The following is a 17703-nucleotide window of genomic DNA, read 5'->3' as shown; positions in this document are numbered from 1 at the left end:
CTGTGATTGTGAAGCACCAATGACAGCAACATAACACCCTGCACATCAAAGAGGTTGAACATTGAATTCCATTCCAAGCCTCCACAAGTCAAAGGATTTTTCACCATTCATCATCAAGAAGGCCATTGAGCAACTGTCTCACTTCAATAACAACAAACAACATCAAGATCACCACTGTTCCTCCAAATTGGTAAGTTTTCGAGCTCCATGATTTTCCAAATTGATACATGCTTAGTGTAGGTCTATCCATGCTGATTGCCATGATGCTTTCACTTTTTGAAATGATTGCTTATCCATGAAGATATATGGTTTTGAAGTTTTGTATTAAAATGTGTTTTTGCTCGATTCTTGACTTGTGTGTGGTTTTAATGGAAAACAATGTTGGATTCATGTTGTATGATGTTTGATGAACACAATGATATATGCAATTTTGATTTTTGGACAAGATTGTGAAATCATGATTTTTGAACATGAACCCTAGTTCCCAAATCCATTTTTCCAGAATTTCCTCCCCATTTCTCACGTGCATGGCCTCTTTCAGCTCTAACCAATAGGAACATTTCATTTGTAAGGCCAAAACGACCGTGTTTTAGTTAGTGGCTTCAAATATTACCAAAATGCCATTTTCTCAAATATTAATTCAATTAATTTCACATTCAAATCACCAATCTTGCAAAAATCATAAAAGCTTCAATTTTAATCCAAATTCAATGGGATTTTTTGTGTTGTGTTCATCATGATCTCTACTTTTTTATTATTATTTTTCCAGAATTTTTGGATGGGTGGTTTTTTTAAATGGCCTTAGGGTTTGTGACATGTGACCAAATTTTGTACACTTTGCCAAATCAATTGTGAAATGATGAGAATGCATCCAATGGCTCCCAAATTTTTTGTGCTTAAAATAGACACACTCATGGTGATTTTGGTGTAGAGTTTGTGCATTTATCATTTGTGGTTTGTGAGTTATGAGTTTTTGAATTAGGGTGTGACAATTTGTGTCACACCATTGATGTCCAACTTCATGATTTTCATTACCATGCTTCTTGACCTCCAATTGATCTGATTTTTTGCATGAACCTACTCTTGTATGTCTAGTTTACATGTGATTTTTTGTGGATTTATTTGTGGCATTTCCATATTGTTTGAGATTTTCTCCCCTGGTTAGTCATATGTTGACCTTGTGTGACACATGTTCCCATTTCATTTGTGAAATTCTCATACTTTACTAGATGGACATGAAATTTTACATGAGATAACTAGACATCCTCATCTTTGCCATGGCTTTGATCCCATTCATTTATCATACACCATCTTTGACTTATGATTTTTCTGAGTTGACACATGTTTGGTTGACTTCATTGAGCATGTTCAAAATTGCTTTGACTTTCTGATTTTCATTGACTGCCTTCCACTTGTCCAAATGGGATGAAATTTGACATGCTTACCATGCTATGTGATAGGTTTGATCATGATTTATTTGGGGATTTTTGGAAAATGTTTAGATTGCTTTTGAGTTAAATCTTGCTGTTGACTCCTATGAGCTTCTGTTTGCCATGTTTTGACCTAAATGATTCATGTAATGATGATAGTGATTGATATGAATGTGAACCCAATGGGTTTTGTTTCCTGATTGTTTGAACATGATTTTGGATACTTACCCCTTGCTGTTTGGACTTTCTCATTCACTTTTGACCCTAGGCTTGCCCTAGTGGTCCTGCTACTCACCTTTGAGTTTGTGATTTCAGGTTAACCATCAAATGGCCATTGAGACCAATTCTTTCGACTGAGCTTGATTAAATATCATTGTCTAACCTCTTTGTTTTGTAGGTTGCTTGGCTCACATGCCTTAAGCTTTGTGCCTTGCACATTCACTTGCTTGTGTTGACTGGTTGATGTCTGTTTCATTTTGATTTAATCCTGACTTGTATACTAACATCTGCTTGACTGTTTCAGGTGCTTTAGTTGCTTAGTTCCTTGTGAACTTTTTGCTTTGCTTTGCTTGTATAAGCAATTTGCATTGAGGTATGTCTCTTTTACTTCATGTAGTCTGGAAGACCTGGCCTGTTACTTGGCCAGGCAACTGTCTGAAGTCCTCCTTAAGAGGCAATGTTTGTGACTGTTTACTTTTGTCCTTGCATAGAGTCAAAGTCCTCCTAGGCGAAGAGGCAATTGGTGGAAGGTAGGGATATGCAATCTATCCCCCACTATTCAGTGTGTCATCTGCTTTGCTCACGCCACTGTGTTGATGCATTGCAGATACAAACCCAAGATCTTGTACAATTGTACAGTTGAGTCAGTTTTAAATGTGTAGAAGGGTTCCCACTTTCTGAACCCACACATTCTTGTCTTGAGCTCTCCCAGGCCAGGGATAAGAGCTGTGAGGTCTCATCCTCACTTCATCCTTTCATCTGCTTCACCTTAGCCCCTCAATGGCAAGGTTAAGAGCAACACTCACCCCATTCCAGAGGTTTGTTTGTTGAGGTTGATATGACCCCTTGACTAAAACCTAACCCTTGTTTGAGCCACTTGTTTGTGTATAGCGTGTGCTATCTGTGCTTGTAGGATTGTTTGACTTACTTCCTGTGCAAGATAGGATTGTTTGACTTGCTTCCTGTGCAAGTTAGGATTGTTTGACTTGCTTCCTGTGCAAGTTAGGAGTAGTTTAGACTTGCTTCCTGTGCAAGTATGTTTTGCTTGGCTTGCTTCCTGTGCAAGTTAAGTGTGTGTGTGGCTTGCTTCCTGTGTGAGCCATGCTTAGGATAGGTTGGCCCTTGTGCCATTTAGCTAGAAACCTTAACTTAGGGATGATTTGCATGATAACATCTAGGCTCGAGTCGTAGTCTCCCTAGTTGTGTCTCCCTCTGTTATCTGGTTAGGCTAGTCCTTTATCCCTGCGTAGGGGAACTACATCGCCCTGATCTTCATACCAGATGAAGTATGTAGGCAGGAGATTGAGCTGATCTCTCCGGGCGCCTTTTCTTTTCTTTTGTGTGTGTTTGACAGTTATAGGCTCGAGTCCCCGACTCCCTATTAACTTGTTATGTCATTGTGTGCTTGGAAGCTGATGTAAGTCCATCGAGTGGCATTTGGGTTCCAGAGTGTGTGTGTTTAGGTTCGGATGTCAATGTAAGTCCAGTGATTGGCATTTGGGCTCCATGTTTGCCAGTGTGCGTGTGTTTGGTTCGGATGCTGATATAAGTCCATTGATTGGCATTCAGGCTCCATGTTTGCCTTTGCTTTGTGTTTGTTTGTGTGCGTGTTAGCCGAGCTACGAATGCTCTGATTCTTCTCTCGTCCGAGAAGATACGTATGCATAGGATGCGACATCCTAGCGAGCATGTGTCGTTTCCCCAGTCTGAACTACTTCGACTCTGATGTCTATGCCTGATAGACTAAGTAGGCCCAGGATGCAGTATCCTGCCGAGTTCAGTTTCAGTCAGTTTCTTTTGTCTCTTTCAGCCAGTGTGTGTGAGTATTTGAGCAGTGTTTAGCAACCAATATTCCTTCCTTTTGTGCGTGGATCCCGTCGAGTACGACGGATGCGTAGGGGTGCTAACACCTTCCCTTCGCATAACCGACTCCCGAACCCATTCTCTTTGGTCGCGAGACCATGTTCTTTCCTAGGTTTACTCTGAGCGTTTCCTTTCCCTCTTTTGGGATAAATAACGCACGGTGGCGGCTCTGTTGTTCTTTCTTTTCCCGCCGGTTTTTCGCGCGATGCGACAGCTGGCGACTCTGCTGGGGATATAGAGAAGTTGACCTCTGCTGGTCCATCTTCCCTGAGCGAGTCTCTCCTAGCGCTCTCTAGGATTAGGGTTTTGGTTGCTTTCTGCTTGTTGTATTTTATTGCATTCATTGTATATATGTACATTTATTGTTTGCATTGATTGTGTGCATTGATGTTTGCATTCATATTCATTATTCATTACTGGCTGGCTGTCTGTTTTTCTCTGTGTGGGGGGGGGGGAGTCAGTTGAGGTAAAAGGTCCAATACCCAGACCATGAGTGAAAATCTAGGATGATTAGGAATAGAGTGATTCATGGGAAGCGGGTGGTATGGCGCCACTTAGCGGAACATTGATATCACGAGCAGTTCAGACCCTGGTGGGATACTGTCGTTACATACTTCGGGTGTGTATATGATAGTATTTCTGCGAAAGGTTATTTATGTTGCGTTTCTCTCAGCTTTACCCTGGCCTAGACTACACCCATGAGTGGGGAAGGGTTATTTCATTACAGGTACCGTTGGTGACTCGGTTCTGTTGGTGACTTGGTTCTGATGGTGACTTTGTGTTCAGACAGTGTTCAGTTAACCTTAAGTGGGATTTATGTTCCGATTTTGACTGAAGCTTCGACCTAGTATCAGAGTTTGCACAACCAGCCAGTCCAGTCTGCATCATGTGCATCATAGCATATTTATTTTTCAAAAGAAACGCATTGAAAAAAAAAATCAAAAAAAATCATCAAAAAAAAAAAAAAAAAAAAAAAAAAAAAAAAAGAGAAAAAAAAGAAAAAACTAATCTCTGCATGCATATCATTTCTCAGGTACATTCCAGAGTCTGTCTACTGATAGAGATGACAACAGTTCCCGAGCCGAAGCGGAAAACCTGTTCCTACAGTTTCCATCGTGAGCCGTTGACTCCGCTAGTTGAGTTGGGTAGCCTCGTGATAGATGACCGACTGAAGAGTTTTGTTGGGCAGTACGGAGATATCTTGACAGTATTGAAGACAGTAGTAGATCCAGTGCCTCTGCAGACACTACTTCAGTTTTATGACCCAGAGCTCAGGTGCTTTACTTTCCAGGATTATCAGCTTGCACCCACTCTCGAAGAGTATTCTATCCTATTGAGTATCCCTATTCAGCATCAGACTCCCTTCTTGGACGTCCCAAAGGAGGTCGACTTCAGATTGATTGCCAGAGCTCTCCGGTTGAGTGTTGAGGAAGTTGGTGAGAATTGGAAGCCCTGTGGAGAGGTTGTAGGTCTGCCATTGAAGTTCCTGTTGAGAGTAGCCAGAGTTGAAGCAGAAAAGGGGAATTGGGAAGTTTTTCACGCACAGCTAGCTGCCATGATCTATGGGGTCATCCTATTTCCCAGTATGCCAAATTTCATTGACTTCACTGCTATCAGCATTTCATCAGAGGGAATCCAATCCCTACTCTTCTAGCAGATACTTACTATGCCATTCACAGCAGGCATGGTAAGGGAGGAGCCATCAGGTGCTGCCTGCCTCTTCTGTTCAAATGGTTCATGTCTCTTCTGCCAGCCAGTGGACCATTTGTGGATACCCAGAGCACTCTGAAGTGGACTCAGAGGGTCATGTCGCTCACTTCCTATGACATCAGGTGGCAGTCGTACCGGATGGATGTGAAGGATGTCATCATAAGTTGTGGTGAATTCCGGAGCGTGCCACTCATAGGGACCAAAGGTTGCATCAACTACAATCCAGTTCTTTCTCTTCGCCAGCTAGGGTTTGTTATGAGTGAAAGACCGCTCGAAGCTGAGATGGCCGAAAGTTTTTGTTTTGAGAAGAAGGATGACCCTGTTAAGTTGGAGCAGATAGGGAAAGCCTGGAGAGATGTGGGAGTGAAGGATGGATCCGTCTTAGGGAAGAAGTTTGCCATTGCAATGCCCGATTACACCGATTGGGTAAAGAAGAGAGTGGAAACTTTGCTGCTACCCTATGATAGGATGGAGCCGTTGCAGGAGCAACCACCTTTGGTCCTTGCTGATAGTGTGCCTGCAGAGCACTACAAGCAAGCCTTGATGGAGAATCGCCGTTTGAGAGAGAAGGAGCAAGATACCCAGATGGAGCTGTACAAAGCTAAAGCTGATAAGCTGCACTTGGCCCATCAACTCAGGGAAGTGCAAGGAGAGGATGCTAGCAGAGCAAGGAACAAGAAGAGATCCTACGAGGAGATGGAGAGCATGTTAGACGCAGAACATCGGGAGCGCTTGAGGCTGCAGAGGGTTGAGGCCAGCTATCAGAAGAAGATCAGAGACTTGGAGAAGCAACTCAGAGATAAAGACATCCAGTTGAAGAAGGAAGTAGACTTGAGACAGGCATCAGAGAACCACCTTGGAGGAGAAGTGGTAGAGCTTAGACGGCAGTTGAAGGAGAAGATTACCCCTCTACCAGAATGTTCAGAATGCACACTGTTGATAGACCAGTGCCATTACCTGAAGACCCTCATTCCGGAAGACCGTCTGTCTTAGTTTGTGTCTCTGATTGTATTTGTTGAGAATCACCTCCAGGCTTGTTGGATGGGATTCATTTGCGTGTAAGACATCTCTTAGATCTTTTGTTAAGAATCACCTCCAGGCTTGTTGGATGGGATTCTTTTTCTTTGTACGTTGTTTATTCAGATATTCTGTTGACATTGGTTGTATGCCTTTTTACCCTTATGTATATATAAGGATGTCAGCATTTCCTTGTATCTGTTTGTTCTCTTGTTGCTGCAGGTTGCCATCTTTTCAGGATGGGTCAGGCTCTTTGAATGCCTGAGAAATGAGCATATCATGTGCATCATACGCATCATTAGCATCATACTCATATCATTTTGCATAACAGGTGTTCTTGGTCGTGACTTCTCACTCTTGGTTCCTGTTCAGGCAGGATAGCTGATCAACGTCCGCACCGCTACTCAACAAGACTGAATCAACAGAGAAGTATGGATCAATTTCAAGCTGAGTTGGCTGAGATGAAGGCTAGCATGGCCCAGTTTATGAATATGATGCAAGGGGTTGCGCAAGGGCAAGAAGAACTTCGAGCTATGGTTCAGAGACAAGAGGCTGCAAATCCACCGATCAACCATGCTCCGCCAGAGGGAGGCCCGGTCAATGATAACAATGTTGTTGCTGCTGTACCCATCAACAACTATGCTGTAGGTGATGAGTTGGGGGGTATTCGAATCAACGGTCAACCTATTGTTCCAGATGCCGCTAATGCCAGAGTAGTCCGTGCTCCGGCCCGTAATCCTGTCCCGATTGTTGACAGACAAGAGGATATGTTCTCTCTGCTCAGTGAAGACGAAGACGTTCTGGAAAGGGTTAACGAGAGAGACCGTAAAGTTGAAGCTCTTGCTGAGAAGATCCGTGCTATGGAAAGTCAGAATTCTCTCGGTTTTGATGTTACTAATATGGGATTGGTTGAAGGTTTGAGAATCCCTCACAAGTTCAAAGCACCGTCATTCGACAAATACAACGGTACTTCTTGCCCTCGCACCCATGTGCAGGCTTATTATCGAAAGATCTCTGCGTATACCGATGATGAAAAGATGTGGATGTATTTTTTCCAAGATAGTCTATCTGGGGCTTCTTTGGACTGGTACATGGAATTGAAGAGAGATTTGATCCGATGCTGGAGAGATCTGGGTGAGGCCTTCTTGAGGCAGTACAAACACAACATGGACATGGCACCGAGCCGGACTCAGCTGCAGAGTCTATGTCAGAAATCCAATGAAAGCTTCAAGGAGTATGCCCAGAGGTGGCGTGAACTGGCTGCTAGAGTTCAACCCCCTATGCTGGAAAGGGAGTTGACAGATATGTTTATCGGTACTCTTCAAGGTGTGTTTATGGACCGGATGGGGAGCTGCCCATTCGGTAGTTTTTCTGATGTTGTCATTTGTGGAGAGAGGACTGAGAGTTTGATTAAAACTGGGAAGATCCAAGATGCTAGTTCCTCTTCCTCTAAGAAGCCGTTTGCTGGGGCACCTCGTCGAAGAGAGGGTGAAACTAATGCTGTTCAACACCGCAGAGATCAGAACAGAATTGAATACCGTCAAGCTGCTGCAGTGAAAAACAGCCAGCATACCAAAACACTCTTCACTCATTCTCCAAAACCTCTCCTTGCACTTTTCAAGACAATTTCCAAAAGAACACCAAATAACTTAACATGGCTTGGCTTGATGCAGGATTTTCCATCCATGTTCTGTCACATTGAGGAGCCATCAACACCCTCCCAAATCACACCTTGCTACTTGCATTTGAATTTTGCTTTGGCCAAGCTCACTAAAACCTGTCAAACAGCAGAAGAACCAACTGCATACACTTGCCCTCTCACACTCACTCCAACTCACCTTGCTTGTGCATTTCCTGTCCAAACCTTGTCCACAATACCAAAAGAAACCTAGCCTGGCCTTGCATTCCACCACCATCCAACAGCAAACATTACCAACCTAGCAAACTTCACTTCATTCTTCTGTCAAAAATAAACAAGTAGCAGCCAATCCTGCAGCAAGAAAAGCCTTGGCCCACATTCACTCAAACCTCACTCTGCTTGCCTCTTCAAACAATCAGTCAAACCTCCAAAACCTGACCTGGCTATTTTGCATTTCAAAACTTCCTGTCAAAACTCAAGAAGAGAATATACTGCATAATACAAAACAGCATGATTTTTCACCTTTCTCCTGTGATTGTGAAGCACCAATGACAGCAACATAACACCCTGCACATCAAAGAGGTTGAACATTGAATTCCATTCCAAGCCTCCACAAGTCAAAGGATTTTTCACCATTCATCATCAAGAAGGCCATTGAGCAACTGTCTCACTTCAATAACAACAAACAACATCAAGATCACCACTGTTCCTCCAAATTGGTAAGTTTTCGAGCTCCATGATTTTCCAAATTGATACATGCTTAGTGTAGGTCTATCCATGCTGATTGCCATGATGCTTTCACTTTTTGAAATGATTGCTTATCCATGAAGATATATGGTTTTGAAGTTTTGTATTAAAATGTGTTTTTGCTCGATTCTTGACTTGTGTGTGGTTTTAATGGAAAACAATGTTGGATTCATGTTGTATGATGTTTGATGAACACAATGATATATGCAATTTTGATTTTTGGACAAGATTGTGAAATCATGATTTTTGAACATGAACCCTAGTTCCCAATCCATTTTTCCAGAATTTCCTCCCCATTTCTCACGTGCATGGCCTCTTTCAGCTCTAACCAATAGGAACATTTCATTTGTAAGGCCAAAACGACCGTGTTTTAGTTAGTGGCTTCAAATATTACCAAAATGCCATTTTCTCAATATTAATTCAATTAATTTCACATTCAAATCACCAATCTTGCAAAAATCATAAAAGCTTCAATTTTAATCCAAATTCAATGGGATTTTTTGTGTTGTGTTCATCATGATCTCTACTTTTTTATCATTATTTTTCCAGAATTTTTGGATGGGTGGTTTTTTAAATGGCCTTAGGGTTTGTGACATGTGACCAAATTTTGTACACTTTGCCAAATCAATTGTGAAATGATGAGAATGTATCCAATGGCTCCCAAATTTTTTGTGCTTAAACTAGACACACTCATGGTGATTTTGGTGTAGAGTTTGTGCATTTATCATTTGTGGTTTGTGAGTTATGATTTTTGAATTAGGGTGTGACAATTTGTGTCACACCATTGATGTCCAACTTCATGATTTTCATTACCATGCTTCTTGACCTCCAATTGATCTGATTTTTTGCATGAACCTACTCTTGTATGTCTAGTTTACATGTGAATTTTTTGGATTTATTTGTGGCATTTCCTAATTGTTTGAGATTTTTCTCCCCTGCCTAGTCATATGTTGACCTTGTGTGACACATGTTCCCATTTCATTTGTGAAATTCTCATACTTTATTAGATGGACATGAAATTTTACATGAGATAACTAGACATCCTCATCTTTGCCATGGCTTTGATCCCATTCATTTATCATACACCATCTTTGACTTATGATTTTTCTAAGTTGATGCATGTTTGGTTGACTTCATTGAGCATGTTCAAAATTGCTTTGACTTTCTGATTTTCATTGACTGCCTTCCACTTGTCCAAATGGGATGAAATTTGACATGCTTACCATGCTATGTGTTAGGTTTGATCATGATTTATTTGGTGATTTTTGGAAAATGTTTAGATTGCTTTTGAGTTAAGTCTTGCTGTTGACTTCTATGAGCTTCTGTTTGCCATGTTTTGACCTAAATGTTCATGAAATGATGATAGTGATTGATATGAATGTGAACCCAATGGGTTTTGTTTCCTGATTGTTTGAACATGATTTTGGATACTTACCCCTTGCTGTTTGGACTTTCTCATTCACTTTTGACCCTAGGCTTGCCCTAGTGGTCCTGTTACTCACCTTTGAGTTTGTGATTTCAGGTTGACCATCAAATGGCCATTGAGACCAATTCTTTTGATTGAGCTTGCTTAAATATCATTGTCTAACCTCTTTGTTTTGTAGGTGGCTTGGCTCACATGCCTTAAGCCTTGTGCCTTGCACATCCACTTGCTTGTGTTGACTGTTGATGTCTGTTTCTTTTGATTTGTTTGACTTGTATACTAACATCTGCTTGACTGTTTCAGGTGCTTTAGTTGCTTAGTTCCTTGTGAACTTTTTGCTTTGCTTTGCTTGTATAAGCAATTTGCATTGAGGTATGTCTCTTTTACTTCATGTAGTCTGGAAGACCTGGCCTGTTACTTGGCCAGGCAACTGTCTGAAGTCCTCCTTAAGAGGCAATGTTTGTGACTGTTTACTTTTGTCCTTGCATAGAGTCAAAGTCCTCCTAAGTGAAGAGGCAATTGGTGGAAGGTAGGGATATGCAATCTATCCCCCACTATTCAGTGTGTCATCTGCTTTGCTCACACCACTGTGTTGATGCATTGCAGATACAAACCCAAGATCTTGTACAATTGTACAGTTGAGTCAGTTTTAAATGTGTAGAAGGGTTCCCACTTTCTGAACCCACACATTCTTGTCTTGAGCTCTCCCAGGCCAGGGATAAGAGCTGTGAGGTCTCATCCTCACTTCATCCTTTCATCTGCTTCACCTTAGCCCCTCAATGGCAAGGTTAAGAGCAACACTCACCCCATTCCAGAGGTTTGTTTGTTGAGGTTGATATGACCCCTTGACTAAAACCTAACCCTTGTTTGAGCCACTTGTTTGTGTATAGCGTGTGCTATCTGTGCTTGTAGGATTGTTTGACTTGCTTCCTGTGCAAGATAGGATTGTTTGACTTGCTTCCTGTGCAAGTTAGGATTGTTTGACTTGCTTCCTGTGCAAGTTAGGAGTAGTTTAGACTTGCTTCCTGTGCAAGTAGGTTTTGCTTGGCTTGCTTCCTGTGCAAGTTAAGTGTGTGTGTGGCTTGCTTCCTGTGTGAGCCATGCTTAGGATAGGTTGGCCCTTGTGCCATTTAGCTAGAAACCTTAACTTAGGGATGATTTGCATGATAACATCTAGGCTCGAGTCGTAGTCTCCCTAGTTGTGTCTCCCTCTGTTATCTGGTTAGGCTAGTCCTTTATCCCTGCGTAGGGGAACTACATCGCCCTGATCTTCATACCAGATGAAGTATGTAGGCAGGAGATTGAGCTGATCTCTCCGGGCGCCTTTTTCTTTTCTTTTGTGTGTGTTTGACAGTTATAGGCTCGAGTCCCCGACTCCCTATTAACTTGTTATGTTGTTGTGTGCTTGGAAGCTGATGTAAGTCCATCGAGTGGCATTTGGGTTCCAGTGTGTGTGTGTTTAGGTTCGGATGTCAATGTAAGTCCAGTGATTGGCATTTGGGCTCCATGTTTGCCAGTGTGTGTGTTTGGTTCGGATGCTGATATAAGTCCAGTGATTGGCATTCAGGCTCCACGTTTGCCTTTGCTTTGTGTTTGTTTGTGTGCGTGTCAGCCGAGCTACGAATGCTCTGATTCTTCTCTCGTCCGAGAAGATACGTATGCATAGGATGCGATATCCTAGCGAGCATGTGTCGTTTCCCCAGTCCGAACTACTTCGACTCTGATGTCTATGCCTGATAGACTAAGTAGGCCCAGGATGCGTATCCTGCCGAGTCAGTTTCAGTCAGTTTCTTTTGTCTCTTTCAGCCAGTGTGTGTGAGTATTTGAGCAGTGTTTAGCAACCAATTTCCTTCCTTTTGTGCGTGGATCCCGTAGAGTACTACGGATGCGTAGGGGTGCTAATACCTTCCCTTCGCATAACCGACTCCCGAACCCATTCTCTTTGGTCGCGAGACCATGTTCTTTCCTAGGTTTACTCTGAGCGTTTCCTTTCCCTCTTTTGGGATAAATAACGCACGGTGGCGGCTCTGTTGTTCTTTCTTTTCCCGCCGGTTTTTCGCGCGATGCGACAGCTGGCGACTCTGCTGGGGATATAGAGAAGTTGACCTCTGCTGGTCCATCTTCCCTGAGCGAGTCTCTCCTAGCGCTCTCTAGGATTAGGGTTTTGGTTGCTTTCTGCTTGTTGTATTTTATTGCATTCATTGTATATATGTACATTTATTGTTTGCATTGATTGTGTGCATTGATGTTTGCATTCATATTCATTATTCATTACTGGCTGGCTGTCTGTTTTTCTCTGTGGGGGGGGGGGAGTCAGTTGAGGTAAAAGGTCCAATACCCAGACCATGAGTGAAAATCTAGGATGATTAGGAATAGAGTGATTCATGGGAAGCGGGTGGTATGGCGCCACTTAGCGGAACATTGATATCACGAGCAGTTCAGACCCTGGTGGGATACTGTCGTTACATACTTCGGGTGTGTATATGATAGTATTTCTGCGAAAGGTTATTTATGCTGCGTTTCTCTCAGCTTTACCCTGGCCTAGACTACACCCGTGAGTGGGGAAGGGTTATTTCATTACAGGTACCGTTGGTGACTCGGTTCTGTTGGTGACTTGGTTCTGATGGTGACTTTGTGTTCAGACAGTGTTCAGTTAACCTTAAGTGGGATTTATGTTCCGATTTTGACTGAAGCTTCGACCTAGTATCAGAGTTTGCACAACCAGCCAGTCCAGTCTGCATCATGTGCATCATAGCATATTTATTTTTCAAAAGAAACGCATTGAAAAAAAAAAAAAAAAAATCAAAAAAAAAAAAAAAAAAAAAAAAAAAGAAAAAAAGAAAAAACTAATCTCTGCATGCATATCATTTCTCAGGTACATTCCAGAGTCTGTCTACTGATAGAGATGACAACAGTTCCCGAGCCGAAGCGGAAAACCTGTTCCTACAGTTTCCACCGTGAGCCGTTGACTCCGCTAGTTGAGTTGGGTAGCCTCGTGATAGATGACCGACTGAAGAGTTTTGTTGGGCGGTACGGAGATATCTTGACAGTATTGAAGACAGTAGTAGATCCAGTGCCTCTGCAGACACTACTTCAGTTTTATGACCCAGAGCTCAGGTGCTTCACTTTCCAGGATTATCAGCTTGCACCCACTCTCGAAGAGTATTCTATCCTATTGAGTATCCCTATTCAGCATCAGACTCCCTTCTTGGACGTCCCAAAGGAGGTCGACTTCAGATTGATTGCCAGAGCTCTCCGGTTGAGTGTTGAGGAAGTTGGTGAGAATTGGAAGCCCTGTGGAGAGGTTGTAGGTCTGCCATTGAAGTTCCTGTTGAGAGTAGCCAGAGTTGAAGCAGAAAAGGGGAATTGGGAAGTTTTTCACGCACAGCTAGCTGCCATGATCTATGGGGTCATCCTATTTCCCAGTATGCCAAATTTCATTGACTTCACTGCTATCAGCATTTTCATCAGAGGGAATCCAATCCCTACTCTTCTAGCAGATACTTACTATGCCATTCACAGCAGGCATGGTAAGGGAGGAGCCATCAGGTGCTGCCTGCCTCTTCTGTTCAAATGGTTCATGTCTCTTCTGCCAGCCAGTGGACCATTTGTGGATACCCAGAGCACTCTGAAGTGGACTCAGAGGGTCATGTCGCTCACTTCCTATGACATCAGGTGGCAGTCGTACCGGATGGATGTGAAGGATGTCATCATAAGTTGTGGTGAATTCCGGAGCGTGCCACTCATAGGGACCAAAGGTTGCATCAACTACAATCCAGTTCTTTCTCTTCGCCAGCTAGGGTTTGTTATGAGTGAAAGACCGCTCGAAGCTGAGATGGCCGAAAGTTTTTGTTTTGAGAAGAAGGATGACCCTGTTAAGTTGGAGCAGATAGGGAAAGCCTGGAGAGATGTGGGAGTGAAGGATGGATCCGTCTTAGGGAAGAAGTTTGCCATTGCAATGCCCGATTACACCGATTGGGTAAAGAAGAGAGTGGAAACTTTGCTGCTACCCTATGATAGGATGGAGCCGTTGCAAGAGCAACCACCTTTGGTCCTTGCTGATAGTGTGCCTGCAGAGCACTACAAGCAAGCCTTGATGGAGAATCGCCGTTTGAGAGAGAAGGAGCAAGATACCCAGATGGAGCTGTACAAAGCTAAAGCTGATAAGCTGCACTTGGCCCATCAACTCAGGGAAGTGCAAGGAGAGGATGCTAGCAGAGCAAGGAACAAGAAGAGATCCTACGAGGAGATGGAGAGCATGTTAGACGCAGAACATCGGGAGCGCTTGAGGCTGCAGAGGGTTGAGGCCAGCTATCAGAAGAAGATCAGAGACTTGGAGAAGCAACTCAGAGATAAAGACATCCAGTTGAAGAAGGAAGTAGACTTGAGACAGGCATCAGAGAACCACCTTGGAGGAGAAGTGGTAGAGCTTAGACGACAGTTGAAGGAGAAGATTACCCCTCTACCAGAATGTTCAGAATGCACACTGTTGATAGACCAGTGCCATTACCTGAAGACCCTCATTCCGGAAGACCGTCTGTCTTAGTTTGTGTCTCTGATTGTATTTTGTTGAGAATCACCTCCAGGCTTGTTGGATGGGATTCATTTGCGTGTAAGACATCTCTTAGATCTTTTGTTAAGAATCACCTCCAGGCTTGTTGGATGGGATTCTTTTTCTTTGTACGTTGTTTATTCAGATATTCTGTTGACATTGGTTGTATGCCTTTTTACCCTTATGTATATATAAGGATGTCAGCATTTCCTTGTATCTGTTTGTTCTCTTGTTGCTGCAGGTTGCCATCTTTTCAGGATGGGTCAGGCTCTTTGAATGCCTGAGAAATGAGCATATCATGTGCATCATACGCATCATTAGCATCATACTCATATCATTTTGCATAACAGGTGTTCTTGGTCGTGACTTCTCACTCTTGGTTCCTGTTCAGGCAGGATAGCTGATCAACGTCCGCACCGCTACTCAACAAGACTGAATCAACAGAGAAGTATGGATCAATTTCAAGCTGAGTTGGCTGAGATGAAGGCTAGCATGGCCCAGTTTATGAATATGATGCAAGGGGTTGCGCAAGGTCAAGAAGAACTTCGAGCTATGGTTCAGAGACAAGAGGCTGCAAATCCACCGATCAACCATGCTCCGCCAGAGGGAGGCCCGGTCAATGATAACAATGTTGCTGCTGCTGTACCCATCAACAACTATGCTGTAGGTGATGAGTTGGGGGGTATTCGAATCAACGGTCAACCTATTGTTCCAGATGCCGCTAATGCCAGAGTAGTCCGTGCTCCGGCCCGTAATCCTGTTCCGATTGTTGACAGACAAGAGGATATGTTCTCTCTGCTCAGTGAAGACGAAGACGTTCTGGGAAGGGTTAATGAGAGAGACCGTAAAGTTGAAGCTCTTGCTGAGAAGATCCGTGCTATGGAAAGTCAGAATTCTCTCGGTTTTGATGTTACTAATATGGGATTGGTTGAAGGTTTGAGAATCCCTCACAAGTTCAAAGCACCGTCCTTCGACAAATACAACGGTACTTCTTGCCCTCGCACCCATGTGCAGGCTTATTATCGAAAGATCTCTGCGTATACCGATGATGAAAAGATGTGGATGTATTTTTTCCAAGATAGTCTATCTGGGGCTTCTTTGGACTGGTACATGGAATTGAAGAGAGATTCGATCCGATGCTGGAGAGATCTGGGTGAGGCCTTCTTGAGGCAATACAAACACAACATGGACATGGCACCGAGCCGGACTCAGCTGCAGAGTCTATGTCAGAAATCCAATGAAAGCTTCAAGGAGTATGCCCAGAGGTGGCGTGAACTGGCTGCTAGAGTTCAACCCCCTATGCTGGAGAGGGAGTTGACAGATATGTTTATCGGTACTCTTCAAGGTGTGTTTATGGACCGGATGGGGAGCTGCCCATTCGGTAGTTTTTCTGATGTTGTCATTTGTGGAGAGAGGACTGAGAGTTTGATTAAAACTGGGAAGATCCAAGATGCTGGTTCCTCTTCTTCTAAGAAGCCGTTTGCTGGGGCACCTCGTCGAAGAGAGGGTGAAACTAATGCTGTTCAACACCGCAGAGATCAGAACAGAATTGAATACCGTCAAGCTGCTGCAGTAACCATTCCGACACCTCAACCTCGTCAACAACAACAAAGAGTTCAACAACCGCAACAACAACAACAACAGCAACGTCCTTTCCAGCCTAGGCAGAAATTGCAGGCTGATAGAAGATTTGATCCTCTGCCCATGTCTTACGCAGAGTTACTACCCGAACTACTCCGGTTAGGGTTTGTAGAGTTGCGTACGATGGCTACTCCTACAGTGCTGCCTCCTGGCTATGATGCTAATGTTAGATGTGACTTTCACTCTGGGGCACCAGGCCACCATACTGAGAAGTGTCGAGCTCTCCAGCACAAGGTTCAAGATTTGATCGATGCCAAGGCAATCAACTTCGCTCCAGTGCCTAACGTCGTAAACAACCCTATGCCTCAGCATGGTGGGCATAGAGTGAACAATATTGAAGGGAAAGAAGCTGAAGATCTGGTTGTTAATGTTGATGATGTTCAGACTTCTCTGCTAGTTGTGAAGGGCCGTCTGCTGAATGGGGGTGTCTACCCGGGCTGTGATGAGGATTGTTTGGGCTGTGCAGAATCTGAGAATGGTTGCGACCAGTTAAGGGCCGGTATCCAGGGTATGATGGATGAGGGTTGTTTGCAATTCAGTAGGGCTGTAAAAGATCGTGGAACAGTGTCAACTATCACCATTTACTTTAAACCGTCTGAAGAACGTGGACAAAGGGTCGTTAGTGCACCTGCAACAAATGGTACCCCAGTTACCATTCCCGTGCCTGTAACCATCAGTGCTCCAACTACTATCGTTGCGTCTGGAAGAAGGGTTGTTGAGAATAGTAGAGCCGTGCCGTGGAAGTATGATAATGCTCACCGCAGTTACAGAAGGGCTGAAAGTCAGACAAGACCAGTGAATCAAACTCCAGTGACAATTGGTTTACCGAATAGAGTTCCTGCAACTGTTGGTCCGGCTGTGGATAATGTAGGGGGTCCAGGAGGTTTTACCAGAAGCGGTCGTCTGTTCGCACCGCAGCCTTTGAGGGACAATAATGCTGAGGCTCTCGCCAAAGCAAAGGGTAAGCAAGCTGTGGTTGAGGAAGAGCCTGTCCAGAAGGAAGCGCCCGAGGGGTCATTTGAGAAGGACGTGGAGGAGTTTATGAAGATAATCAAGAAGAGTGACTACAAGATTGTAGATCAGTTGAATCAAACTCCGTCCAAGATTTCTATACTTTCACTGTTGATGTGCTCTGAGGCACACCGTAATGCCTTGCTGAAGATGTTGAATCTGGCTTACGTGCCTCAAGAGATTTCTGTCAATCAACTGGAGGGTGTGATGGCCAATGTGAGCACCAGACATGGTGTAGGTTTCACCAACCTGGACTTACCGCCTGAAGGGCGAAACCATAACAAAGCCTTGCACATCACCATGGAGTGCAAGGGGGCAGTGTTGTCTCACGTATTGGTAGACACCGGGTCGTCGTTGAATGTGTTGCCTAAGCAGATTCTGAAGAAGATTGATGCGGAAGGGTTTGTGCTTAATCCCAGTGACCTGATCGTTCGTGCTTTCGACGGATCCA

Source organism: Lathyrus oleraceus, chromosome 7, assembly GCF_024323335.1.
Source record: "Lathyrus oleraceus cultivar Zhongwan6 chromosome 7, CAAS_Psat_ZW6_1.0, whole genome shotgun sequence".
In the NCBI taxonomy this organism is placed as follows: Eukaryota; Viridiplantae; Streptophyta; class Magnoliopsida; order Fabales; family Fabaceae; genus Lathyrus; species Lathyrus oleraceus.
The sequence above is the reverse complement of the archived record's forward strand: the minus strand, read 5'-3'. Positions refer to the sequence as shown.